The sequence below is a fragment of the Canis lupus genome, chromosome 16 (genome assembly GCF_011100685.1).
Source record: "Canis lupus familiaris isolate Mischka breed German Shepherd chromosome 16, alternate assembly UU_Cfam_GSD_1.0, whole genome shotgun sequence".
In the NCBI taxonomy this organism is placed as follows: domain Eukaryota; kingdom Metazoa; phylum Chordata; class Mammalia; order Carnivora; family Canidae; genus Canis; species Canis lupus.
In genome coordinates this window covers 14,610,048-14,623,430 of record NC_049237.1, presented here as the reverse complement: position 1 = coordinate 14,623,430, position 13,383 = coordinate 14,610,048, and the positions used below count along the sequence as shown (strand labels likewise).

General features: G+C 49.3%; 2 pseudogenes; one reads left to right on the top strand and one right to left on the bottom strand.

Annotated features, from left to right (window-relative positions):
* Positions 1-1,625: 1,625 nt before the first annotated feature.
* Positions 1,626-4,934, top strand: LOC119877060 (annotated as a pseudogene).
* A 562-nt stretch (positions 4,935-5,496) lies between these two features.
* Positions 5,497-8,910, bottom strand: LOC119877093 (annotated as a pseudogene).
* Between the last annotated feature and the right edge of the window lie 4,473 nt (positions 8,911-13,383).

The following is a 13,383-nucleotide window of genomic DNA, read 5'->3' as shown; positions in this document are numbered from 1 at the left end:
GAGTTACTTACACTAGCATTTTAGGTGACATCATTCAACATATTTTATTTCATTTCATTTCATTTATTTTATTTTATTTTTAAAGATTTTATTTATGAGAGACAGAGAGACAGAGAGGGAGAGAAATGGGGGTCAGAGACACAGGCAGAGGGAGAAGCAACCTCCATTCAGGGAACCCAATGTGGGACTCAATCCTGGGTCTCCAGGATCATGCCCTGGGCTGAAGGCAGCGCTAAACCACTGAGCCACCCGGGCTGCCCTATTCACCTATTTTAATTGTACATTCCTTTTCAAAGGTGATACTAGTAGGTCTCACCTGAGCATTCATACTTTTTCAATTTATTTTTTTCCTTTTGTTTAATTTCAAATTTGGAAAACATATGTATACATCTTGTTCAAGTTTTGTGTTCATCAACATATTGTCAAAGATAGATACTTGCTGTTGTTTGTAATAACCAAAGGGTCAGCTTTATAATAAGCATGCAGCTTTATAAAATATCAAGATGTTTCACTCGAGAGCTTTATTAACTTACTTCATATTGTTCAAAATGTCACACCACAGTGATTAGTTGAAAAAGCATTGTGATCCATTTGCATGAATATGCTTTTGATTTATACATATACTTTGACTTTGTCATAGAATTGCTTCCTGTAATCTATCTCTTAATCCTCAAAAGGACCTCATAAAGACAATATTATTCTGGTGGAGTTTAGGCTCTAAGTAGGCCCCAAAGAGCGTTAATACTAGAGGTTGAGGCAGTAGGGTTCAAAGAAGAGAATCTAGAGAAGGTACAGTATGTTTACAGAGTATGCATTATTTTCATTGGGGTGAAGTAAACTCAGACAAACCATGTAAATTCCCAGAACCAAATTAAATTTTCTAAACGTCTAGAATATCTATTCACATGGTTGTAAAAAGCTCCTAAATTCCAAGGTAAAAAATGATCCTTACTTCAGCTCATGAACTTGAATGTATGACATTGAAGGTAGACCCACTACTCACTAATCAGTCACTTAAACATGCATGCAGCAGCTCATTCTGGATCTCAAGTTGCTTGCTTTCTTCTTTATAATTTTATTTAAATTCAATTAATTAACATATAGCATATTATGAATTTCAGGGGTAGAGATCAGTGATTCATCAGGTGCATGTAACACCCAATGCTCATTACATCACGAGCCCTCCTTGACGCCCATCACCCAGTTACCCCATCCCCCCACCCACCTCCCCTCCAGCAGATTCAGTTTGTTTCCTAGAGTTAAGAATCGCTTATGTTTTTTTCTCCCTCTCTGATTTCTTATTTTATTTTCCCTCCCTTCCCCATTACCCTGTTTTGTTTATTAAAATATGAGCAAAGAACTCCAGGAATTTGTGGCGGAGTGGGCAAATAACCGAGGCCCTCCCGGCTGCCCGATGCTCGCACCGCCTCGAGGCGCAGGCAGGTGGAACCCCAGCGCGTCAACTCGTAGGAGGACGGGGCCCAGTGACACCCCCGGGACCGAAGGACTGCACACAGGACTCGTCGGGAGGAGACTCGCAGCTGTGAGAAATGCTGTGCAGAGCTCTCCAGCTTCTCGGGGTTCCTAGGACACGAGACAAATCGCACTGCCCCAGCTGTGCGCACATGACCCACGGCAGGGGCCGGGCTGGGCAGAGTCCCCGGGCGCGCTCAGCCGCCGCCGCCGGCCCAGGGGGTGCGGAGGGTCCCAGGGAGGGGGCGGCGGCCGGGGCGCTCAAGGACAAGCCGGGGCGAGTGTGTCGTGGACCTGAAGGCCGAGACCGCCTGCCGAGCGCGCCCCAGGACGGAAGCTACTACCCAAAGGCAAAGCGGCCGCCACCTGGTCATTGCGAGCCCCGCGGGGCACAGGGTGCGGGTGAGCGGGCGCAGCGCCCGGTGCCAGCAGCCCCCGGGCCGGAGCAGATCCTGCGTCCGCAGCAGCCGCAGCTGCAGCACATCCCGCTCCCGAGGCCTCCGCCACCGGGGAGCACGTGGGCCTGCGCGCCCTCCACTCGGGGGTGACCCCCTCCAGACCCTGGGCCGAGCAGGGACCCGCAGCTTTCTGCGACCAGCAAGTCGGCAGCCAGGGCCTGTCTCCGGTCGCCCGACACCAGCCCAGCTGCCTCACGCGAACACCCCTTCCCCGCAGCTCCCCGGGCTGCACCCTTGCCCTGGAGCCCGACGGAGGAGGGTGCTGCCAACGCCAGGTCGCGCCTTCCCCGTGCTTTGCTACCTCAGGCCCAGGGCTCTGTGCTCCTCCAGAGCCCTTCCTCCACCGAGGCGTTAGACCCGTCCAGGAAAGGGAAGGGGAAGCCGCCGAACGTGTCCCTGGGGCAGGCCAAACCCAGACAGGCCGTCCTCTGCAAGCACAAGCCTAAGTACTGTAGCAGGGCTTTGGGGACCCATAGCTCCCTGCAGATCCACCTCCGCTCCCATACCGGAGAGAGACCCTTCGTGGGCTCTGTCTGTGGCCGCCGGTTCACCACCCAGGGCAACCTCAAGTGCACTTGCATGGACATCCCCAGGTGAAGGCCCACCCCCAGCTCTTTCCCAAGTTCCACGACAAAGCGTCGGCAGGCCATGGCATTCCCTATGCACTCTCTGTAGCCATCCCCGTAGATGAATCGAGTCTCTCTTTAGACAGCAAACCTGTCCTTGTAACAGGGACCCCCGGTCTAGGGCTACCTCAGAATCTCTCTTCAGGGACTAACCCCAAGGACCTCCTGGGCGGCCCGCTGCCCAATGACCTGCAGCCCGGGACTTCCCCAGAAAGTGAGGACGGGTCCCTACTGTCTGGGGGGGTGGGAGCAAGCCACACTTCCCCGAGGGTTGGTGGTTTCCAAGGGAGTGGGACCCCGGAGCCGGGTCGGAGACCCTGAAATTACAGCAGCTGGTGGGGAACATTGACAAGGCCACCACCGACCCCAACGAATGTCTCATTTGCCACCGGGTCTTGAGCTGCCAAAGCTCCCTGGAGATGCATTACGGCCCCACACTGGGGAGAGGCCATTCCAGGGCAAGATCTGGGGTCGGGCCTTGTCCACCAAGGGCAACCTGAAGATGCACCTCGGGGTTCCCCGGACCAACACGTCCATAGAGATGCGGCACTCGTGCCCCATCTGCCAGAAGAGGGTCCCGAACGTGGCCCTGCTGCAGCAGCGCATCCAGATGCACATGGGCGGCCAGAATCCCCACACGCCTCTGCCCCAGATCCCCTGTGACTTCCCAGGTCCCAAGGCCGCGATGGTCAGTGAACACGGCAGCGCGGGTGCCACCTGTCACGATGATGTCATCAGAGCATCGACTTGGATGAGCGGGGCCCCAGGACGCTTCGGGCTGCTTCCCAGCGCGCACTCGGCATCCCCCACGCTCGGTCACACAATACACTTTGCGGACAGCAGACATATACAATGCATGTTGTCAACGTTCTCCATCATTAACCACATGACAAAGCTCTTTTAAAGGTACAAGGGGAGGCTACGGAAGGAGTTGCTTCCACCTGTATTCCTGATTGCACTTTCTTCCTCATATTTGTCAAAACAGAAAGAAGCATTTTTTTTCTTTTCTTTAAGTCTTTAGTTTAAAAAAAAAAAAAAGGGCAAACCTATAGGATTTTCAACTTTTGGTGACAGTCATGGAAATCTGAAGACTCATGAGTTCTAAGACTAGGGTTTCTGAACTGAAATTAAGAATTCAAGGATTACAGTTAAAGTCTCAGAGCGAAAGACATGAGGCCGAGTATTTTTCAACGAAAGCCCAAAGAGAAAAACAGAGGCTGACGACAGAGAAGAGCTGTGACATAAACCACAGACGATGTTGGAATTGTGATTTCTGTTAAATTTTGCCATGTATGCATGGATGTACGTACAGATACACACACATAGATCTCCGACAGTTCTTGTTCCTTAACGGTTATGCTCAAGGTTTGGTGGGGGGACCATCATTCTTTGTCTTGGCATATTTTGCTTACTTTTTGCTATGAGAGGACATAGAAAATTAAGTATAAAGATGATTTAATTTCAACTGTAAAAGAAAATATCAGTTTTTTAGTCCATAAAATCCAGACACCTACTGATAAAGCATCCTAGGAGGATCATCACTAGAAAAGTCCAATGGGACACACGGAAAAACTTCACGTTAACTACTTCCAAAGACAAAATTATTTTCACACTTTCTAGAGGTATTCAATATTTAATGTTGACGCCTGATAGAAAGGTCTGAAGTACTACAAACGCTCAGACATTGTAGAAAAGGATGTAGTACTGCCACATCTACCATCAATTCTATCTAAATAAGTGCTATTTTATGGTGTTAGTTATTACTGTATATAAAACTATTGAAGACCAAGATTCTTTGGACATATTCTTACAGTTTCCCCAAATGTATAAGATGGAAATAGGACTTTTTTGAGCATTCATTTTTTTCCCCTCCTGATTCACTAGCACCTCTCAAAATGAGCTCTAGGGAATCATGAAGTCCATTCGATAATTTCCTACTAAACACCCTAAATTACATATAAGACCGCCATGTTGATATAGATCTACACAGATTGTCAAGGAATTATTTAACTTAGATTATGAGCAGCTACATTTCCCAGTGCTTCCAGTCTGGGACCTCATTTCTAAGTGTGTGAGTTGGTTCTCCTGTTTCCATAATAACCAATTTAACAATCAGCTTGGCAGTCAACTACTTTAGAGTTAGTTTCATTAATGTTAGCTCTCATCTCATTAATACATGAATCGACTGACACTGTGGGACTACTTATTTTTCTAATATACTCGTAAAAGGGCTCTGAATTCAAGGTAACAAACCTTCTGGAAGAATTAGCTCAGGCTCTTTTGTTTAAACTCAATCTTGGGGATCCCTGGGTGGCACAGCGGTTTGGCGCCTGCCTTTGGCCCAGGGCGTGATTCTGGAGACCCGGGATCGATTCGCACGTTGCGCTCCCGGTGCATGAAGCCTGCTTCTCCCTCTGCCTGTGTCTCTGCCTCTCTCTCTCTCTCTCTCTCTCTCTCTCTCTGTGACTATCATAAATAAATAAAAAATTAAAAAAAATAAACTCAATCTTTTCCTTGTAGAACCTCAATGTATATTTTAGAATTTTCTTCCAATACTTTAGGACTCACTTAAACTTCTAGTCCTAATAGGACGATTTCCTTTTGTTGCTGCAGGGACCTAGAAATGCAACAAAGTTATGAGCCAGAAGTTTTTCAGTTTTTGAATGTCAGTAAAAACCAAAAAAAAAGGAAACAATTAAGAAATTCCAGGAAGTAAATTGGAATACAAAGTGGTCTTCATTTCACAGGACTCCCTCTATCGTTAATCCTCACGAGAATGAACACAGAAAGGAAGCTACTCCCTTACTGTATAATGAAAATCGTGATTTTTGGAATGCTTTTTCCAAATCAAAAAGCTCTCGAAACTAGTTCTTTCTCTTTCCTCTTTCCTGGTTTTGAGTAAAAGACCCTTCTTAGTAGATGATCTGGTACATACCGAGCACTGCTGGTTGGCTGCACACACACGTACAACAACATCAACCCAACAAGTAGAACCAAACGTCACTCTCCTTTCACGGCCTTTGTCGTTTCTAATGGCTGAGTAATATTCCATTGTAAGCTGTAAGACCACACCTTCTTCTGTTGTTGTTGTTCTTGTTGTTTTCTCAACTTTATAGAGGTGGTGGGGGGAGTCAGGGAAGGAAGAGGTGTGGACTTGAAGGTTTTTGATTTTTTAATGCAAAATAATTTATTTTGTGTTTGATACCAGATGAGACGATAAGGGTGATGGTGCTCATGCCCATACGCCGGCTCCAGGTGAAGTGCTCTAGGCTTCGGGCTCACTCTGCTACCTAAGAAGGTCTTTCTCAGCTTCAGCTCTACACAATGCTTGTGACTCAGCGCCTTGCGGGTTTGGGCATTATGTAAACGTTCACAGACTTGCTGGAGGGGATGGTGCCCTCCATACTGGTTTCCACCTGGGGGGACACTTTGCCACCTTCAATCCAGGGGGATTTTGGAATGCGGGAACTGGAGTTGTAGGCCGGTAGCAGCCTCACTTCCACCGGGCATGGTTCTGTCCAGGCAGTATGGGAGAGGTACACCTGAGTGATAAGCCGGTGGCGCCCTGGGTGGGCCAGGATTCCGCAAGTCTGCCGGCTTAGGATGAATCATCTGAGCCTGGCCATCTGGATAGAAGACCTGGACCTTCACAGCACTCTCAGGGTCCTGCACATGTTCCAGGGTCGCATCGACATCCAGGGCCACAACCAATCCAGACGTAACCGCAAAGGGTTGTCTGACTCGCCTGCTGGCTCAATGATGGTGGCTGAAGTGTGTGGATCTGCTTTGGAAGGGGGAGGTGCAAGGAGTACTCTGCCTCAGCATGGTCTGTCGAATTTTGACCACTTCCACAGGCTTGGATGTCATGAGTCGGGGCATAAGGTCAAGAAGTTTGTCCACAAAGCTGTCCTGTAGGTGGGGGCAAATCAGCAATAAAACACCTCTGAAAAAAGTCCACTTCCTGTAAAAAGTTTTCACACATCCCAAATAAGGGGTCAACTCCTCGAGTAGTCCGTGCTGTTACTGTAAGTTGCAAAGCTTTGGCCTGCAGCCTCATGGGATGTATAATCACCACCTGTTTCTTCTCCACACCACTGTACATGAACTCCATTTTGTAGGTCTCTTCCATGATCTGGTTTTGCTGCTGCGGAGGCCAAGTCACTCTGCTTCAAATATAAAGGGGCAGCCACATTGCACAGCTTTCCTTGCAAGGCCTTGATGAGAAGAAGCTGACACCGAAGATAGGTAGCCGAGAAGTCAGCAACTCCTGCTAGTTCAGACTGAAGTTCTCCAAGTCTTTGCAGATCCCGGATGGTGAACTCCAGCAGCTTCTGGGTTCCCTGAGGGGCCCGGTGCTCTGAAGACTGTACACCCTTTCAGGGCTCTGCTGCAGGAACTGATGGGACGGGTCCTCATGGGGCGCAATACCGGGAGAAACGGCCGATGACACTAGTTTTCTACCTGGTAACCTTAAGGCAGGAACAAGATGAGAAAGACTGTCTCGGAGGTAGGCATAATGCCTGAAGGTATGATCTGAGAACAGTGCTGGCATTGTTGGACAGGTTGTAGCAGCATTAAAAATAAGAACCAAAACTGCAATGTAAGCTGGGTCATCCATGTCTGGTTCAGCTGGGCCAAAAAATGCATGGGTGCTCAGGAGCTCTGGCACCAAAGGAAGCACCAGGGTTGGATGCCGACTTCCCAGAAACTTCAAGCACTTCCATTAGAGTCCCTATCAGTAGGGGACTTGGTTAAATTTTTCAGCAGCTCCACCAGTGCGAGATGAATCCCTTCTTTAGTCGAAACATTAGTACAGCATAAAAGTTCGTGAAGAGCCAGCCTCTCGAATATCTCTGGACGAATCCTCTAACACAGCCAGGACACTGCCAAGCTGATCCTCTCGGAGAGTGATGTTTTTAGAAATTTTTCTCATGCTGTGTATGGACTGCAGACGTACTTCCTCAATTTCATCATTAAACATGTCCACCGGGAAATCAGGGCGGCACTTCTCCGCAAAAGAAGGTGAAGATTGGGCCAGCATGCAGAGAGCCTCCACAGCAGCAATGCGGACCTCATACATCTCATCTTCCAATCCAGGAACAAAGGCTCCACAAGCTCCTGACTCCATCAAGTTCACAGCTCCTGTATCTATTTCTTCTTTGGGAGCATCACCTCCCCACTTTCTGCCACTGGAAAACTCTTCTGACCTGTAAAGTTCCTCGGCACGTTCACGTGTAGTGCGTTTTCTCCTGAGATCTGACATGAGCTTGTTGTCGAGCGTCTGCTCCAAGAAGTGAAAACTGACTTGTTCCATCGAGCCCAATAGCTTTGCAGCCTGAACTCGAACCACCCAGGAGCCATCACTGACCATGGGACAAATTGCTCCAAATGCATCATCAACTAAGCGAATTTCTTCATTAGAAGAAGGAATGGGGACAGTGCTTTCAGGATAGAGCTGACTGATAGCCCAGATAAGTTGGACTGCAGCACTGCGCACTTGTTCACAGTCATCAGACAACAATTTACAGGCCTGATTATAAATTGCTTGGTGTAATTTCAGTCCTCTTTCATGAAGCTGCAACATGGCTTTTATAGCCGCTCTTCTGACACGTGGGTCTTGGTCACTGAAGTAATCCCCTATAATCTTCTGGACATCTCTGACAGCTAGGCCTTCTCCATCTTTTGTGACACTCGTCTCCAAAGAGCCAAGATTGCCAAGTAATTGCAGGCACTTATTTCTTACACCAGGAGACGTATCTGTGAGGTGTTTGCAGGCTACATCAACTAATCCCATCTGGATAGCTTGATTCTCTGGGAGTTTGGTGCCAATTGCAAGCAAGGTGTCCAACAGTTGAGCAAGGACTTGATGAGACTTTTCATTCTGCAGGATGTTAATGGCATCATCCATAATGCACTCTGGTGAAAACGCTGCAGGCTTTGATAATAAACCCAACAATGATGCAATTTTCAGTCTCACAGATGGATCATTCTCCTTGTAACAATGTTCCAAGAGAATCCTGACTACTCCTTCCTCACTTTCTGCTTCAACAGGCTTTCTGGCAAACTGGAGTAGATACTGCAAAGCATCCACTGGGGAGGGAGCTTTACACCGATCTACGTGGAGTGCTGAGATTTACTTGGTTTTGTCAATCGCAGTTTCTTGGTTGCAATTTCCTCCTGTTGTTGCTGGACCACCTTAGTGAATTCCTCGTACACTCGTTTCTTTAGGTGAGCCGCCATGACTGCCCGCCACACCACAGCTTCCTGATCCATCATATTTCGATGGACACCGAGGCTCCTTCCACAGTTTGCCTATTATGGACATTGCTGCTAGAAACATTGGGGTGCAGCTGTCCCGGCTATTATGCTGAGTAAAAACGGTCAATCGGAAAGGGACAGACATTATATGGTCTCATTCATTTGGGAAATATAAAAATTAGTGAAAGGGAATAAAGGCAAAGCAGAGAAAATGAGTGAAAGTATCAGTGAGGGTGACAAAACAGGAGACACCTAACTCTGGGAAACAAACAAGGGGTAGTGGAAGGGGAAGTGGGTGGGGGGGTGGGGTGACTGGGTGATGGGCAATGAGGGGGGCTCTTGGCGGGATGAGCACTGGGTGTTGCGCTATATGTGGACAAACTAAACTCCAATAAAAAATTAAAAATTCAAGAAAAAGAAAACGGGTGCTTTATGTAAAATAAGCAAACATTTAACTGATGGATTCAGTAGGTCCAATAAATGGAAATGTATGACACTAAAAAAAAAAAACAAACAAAACAAAACACCAGGTAAATCTTCAGGGTTCTAAAGAATGTCATTGTTTTTCAAAAGATACCCGAATGATAGAAACAGGAACACCACAAGTACAGAAGGAAAAGTTGCCGGAGGCACCGATATGAACAATTTCCCTACTACATTAAATGCCGTAGATCATTATGAGAAAGATTTAAATGCATCAGTAAATAAGAATCTTTAAGTCTTGGACACAGTTATTTTTTTAACATAAGCAAATAGGCAATAAGGTATTTCAAATGTGAAAAAGTACCTGTACCCACGGCCACCCTGGAAGAAGAGCACGCCAAGGGGCATGCTATCGGGATCCCCCACATGATGGAGCAGCCACCTGCCTCAGTGGAGCAACCGACTTCGGGCACTGAGCAACATCCTAAATGAAATCAAGAGCCCGCCAGAGCTACTACACTGGGGCGAACTGAAGCTTATGGGCCTGAGCAGTTCGAGCCGGGCATGGCAGTTGGTGCTGAGTGCTTGGCCCGAGCCGAGATGCCAGCTGCGGAGGCCAAGCCAATTTACATGGCAGTCACACGTCTGATTCACTGTCCCGACCTGGAGGAGCCACCTGCACACTTGGCCACCCTGCAAGAAGAGCTCCCCCGGGCACCCACTATCAATGTCCCCGGCATGTCATGCCAAAGGAGTCACCTGCCTCAGTGCAGCTCCAGCTTCGGCCCCTGAGCAACATCATGAACCACGGCAGCAGCCCACCCCAGCTCCGAAGGTGGGGCCTGATGAAGCTTCTGGGCCTGAGGTGATCGAGCTGGGCAGGGCTGTCGGTGCTGAGTGCTTGGCCAGAGCGCAGATGTCAGCTGCTGAGACCAAGCCAATGCACGAGGTGGTCACACCTCTGATTCACTCTCCCGACAAGGAGGACCCACCTGCAACCTTGGCCACCCTTGTGACATCTGACATCATGTCCCGGCGCATGCTATCAGGGTCCGCCACATGCCGGAGCGGCCACCCAGCTCAGTGCAGCAACTAGTGTCTGCCCTGTGCAATATCCTGAACCACCTCAACAACCGGCCCCAGCTCCTACCTCGGGGCCTGCTAAAGCTTCAGAGCCAGAGGTGATCGAGCTGGTCACGGCTCGAGCCGAGAAGCCAGCTGCTGAGACCAAACCAATGCACGTGGTGGTAACACCTCTGACTCACTGTTCCGACATGCAAGAGCTACCGGTACCCGTGGCCACCCTGGAGGAAGAGCACGCCCAGGTGCATGCTATCGGGTTCCCGCACATGCCGGAGCAGCCACCTGCCTCAGTGGAGCGAACGACTCTGGCCACCGAGCTACATCCTGAACCAAAACAAGAGCCCGCCACAGAGACTACAGTGAGGCCAGCTGAAGCTTCTGGAGATGGAATACTTCCAAACTCGTTCTATGAGGCCAGCATCACCTGAAGTCCAGAAGCAGACAAAGACCCCACCAAAAAGGAGAGTTATAGACCGATGTCCCCGATGAACACGGATGCAAACGTTGTCAACAAGATACAAGCCAATAGGATCCAACGGTACATTGAGAAGTTACTCACCGTGACCAGGTGGCATTTATCCCCGGGACACTAGGCTGGTTCAACACTCGGCAAACACTCCGTGTGACTGATCAGATCTGCAAGAGAAAAAACAAGAACCAGATGATCCTCTCAATAGATGCAGAGAAAGCATTTGACAAAATATGGCATCCTCTCCTAATCCAAATGCTTCAGAGTATAGGGATAGAGGGAACATTCCTCAGCATCTTCAAAGCCATCTACGACAACCTCCTGGCAAATTATCATTCCCAAGGGGCAAACGCTGGGAGCCTTTCCCCGAAAAAGATCAGGAACAAGACAGGGATGTCCATTCTCACCACTGCTATTCAACATAACACTAGACGTCGTAGCTTCAGGAATCAGGCAACCTAAAGAAATAGAAGGCATTCAAATCGGCCTAGAAGAAGTCAAACTCTCTCTTTTCGCAGATAACATGATACTGTACACCTAGAAAACCCAAAAGACTCCACCCCAAGACTGCTAGAACTCATACAGCAAATTCGGCAGTGTGGCAGGCTACAAAATCAATGCCCAGAAATCAGTGGCCTTTCTAGATGCTAACGATGAGACTGAAGAAAGAGAAATTAAGGAGTCATCTCCATTTACGATGGCACCCAAAAGCATGCACTACCTAGGAATAAACCTAACCAAAGAGGTAAAGGATCTCTACCCGAAAAACGACAGAACATGTCTGAAAGAGACTGAGCAAGACACAAAGAGATGGCAAACTATTCCATGCTCATGGATACGAAGAATGAATATTGGGAAAACATCAACGTGACCCAGGGCAATTTGCACAATTAACATAATCCCTAACAAAAATACCACGGACTCTACTCAGAGAGCTGGAACAGATCATCTGAAGATTTCTGTGGAATCGGAAAGGACCCTGAATGGCCACGGGAATAGTGCCAAGAAAACCACAGCGGGGGGAGCACAATGCCGGATTTCAGGTTGCGCTGCAAAGCTGTGCTCACCAAGACAGTGGGCACAGGCACAAAAACAGACACATCCATCAATGGAACAGAAGAGGAATCCAGAGGAATCCAGAATCAAGTCGATGGTCAAGACCATACATTCGACCAAGCAGGAGAGACCATCCACTGGAAAAAAGACAAGTCTCTTCCATAAATGCCAGGGGAATACTGGACAGTCACATGCAGAAGAGGGAAACTGGACCACTGTCTCACACCGTACACAAAGATAAACTCAAAATGGATGAAAGATGTAAATGTGAGACGAGATTCCATCAAAACCCTGGGGGAGAACACAGGCAACGCCCTACCTGAACTTGGCCACAGCAACTTCTTGCAAGATACACCCATGAAGGCCAGAGAAACAAAAGCAGAGATGAACTATTGGGACTTCACCAGGATGACAAGCTTCCGCACAGCCAAAGAGACACTCAACAAAACCGACAGACAATCTCCAGAATGGGAGAAGCTACTTGCAAATGCCCCGTCAGATAAAGGCCAGCATCCAAGATCGCTGAAGAACCTCTGCAACTCCACAGCAAAGAGACCAACCATCCAATCTGAAAATGGGCAAAAGACACGAACAGAAAAGTCACGGAGGAAGACCTAGGCGTACATGGCCAACAAGCACGCGAGACAATGCTCTGCATCACTGGCCATCAGGGAAATACAGATCAAAACCACAATGAGAAACCACCTCACAGCGGTGAGAACATTAACAAGACAGGAAATACCAAATGTTGGACAGCATGCGCAGAAAGGGGAACGCTTTCAAAATGCAAAACTTTCAGAGGTAGCCGTACTCACCTGATAGGGACCAGGGCGGGGGGCGGGCTCCCGACCAGGCTGGGGCACTTAGGGTGGGACCTGAGAGCGGGGAGCGGGGAGGGTGGCGGGGGGCGGAGGAAGAGCCAGGGCCTTGGGGGGGCTCCTGGGGCCCAGCAGCCCAGGCCCTCAAGCCACCGCCCCAAGGCCGTGCCCTGACGCTGGATGGTGTCTGCATCCAAATCCCTCTGAGCGTACGCGGATGGGCTCGGCACCCTCCCTGAGCCCCGGTGGAGGGGCCCCGCACCCTCTCTGAGCCGCCGGAGGAGACCTGACCCGTAGGAGGCCCCATCGCCAGCCCCCTCCGCGAACAGGTCCCACCACTCCTCCCCCGCGCAGCCCTTTGTCTCTCGGTCTCTCCCTCCCTGTCTCTGGGTCTGTCCCTCCCTGTCTCTCTGTCTCTCCCTCCCTGTCTCTCGGTCTCCCTCCCTCTCTGTCTCTCCCACACTGTCTAGATCTCACCCTCCTCGTCTCTGTGTCACCCTCTCTGTGTCTCGGTCTCTCCCTCCCAGTCTCTCGGCGTCTCCCTACCTGATTCCCTGCCTCTCCCTCCCTGTCTTTCTGTCTCTCCCTCACCGTCTCTCTCTCTCCGTCCCTGTCTCTCTGACTCTCCTTCCCTGTTTCTGTGTCTGTCTCTCCCTGCCACCCCATCTTGGTCTGTCCCCGCACCCCCCGCCCCCCGTCTCATTCTCTCCCCCCCCCTC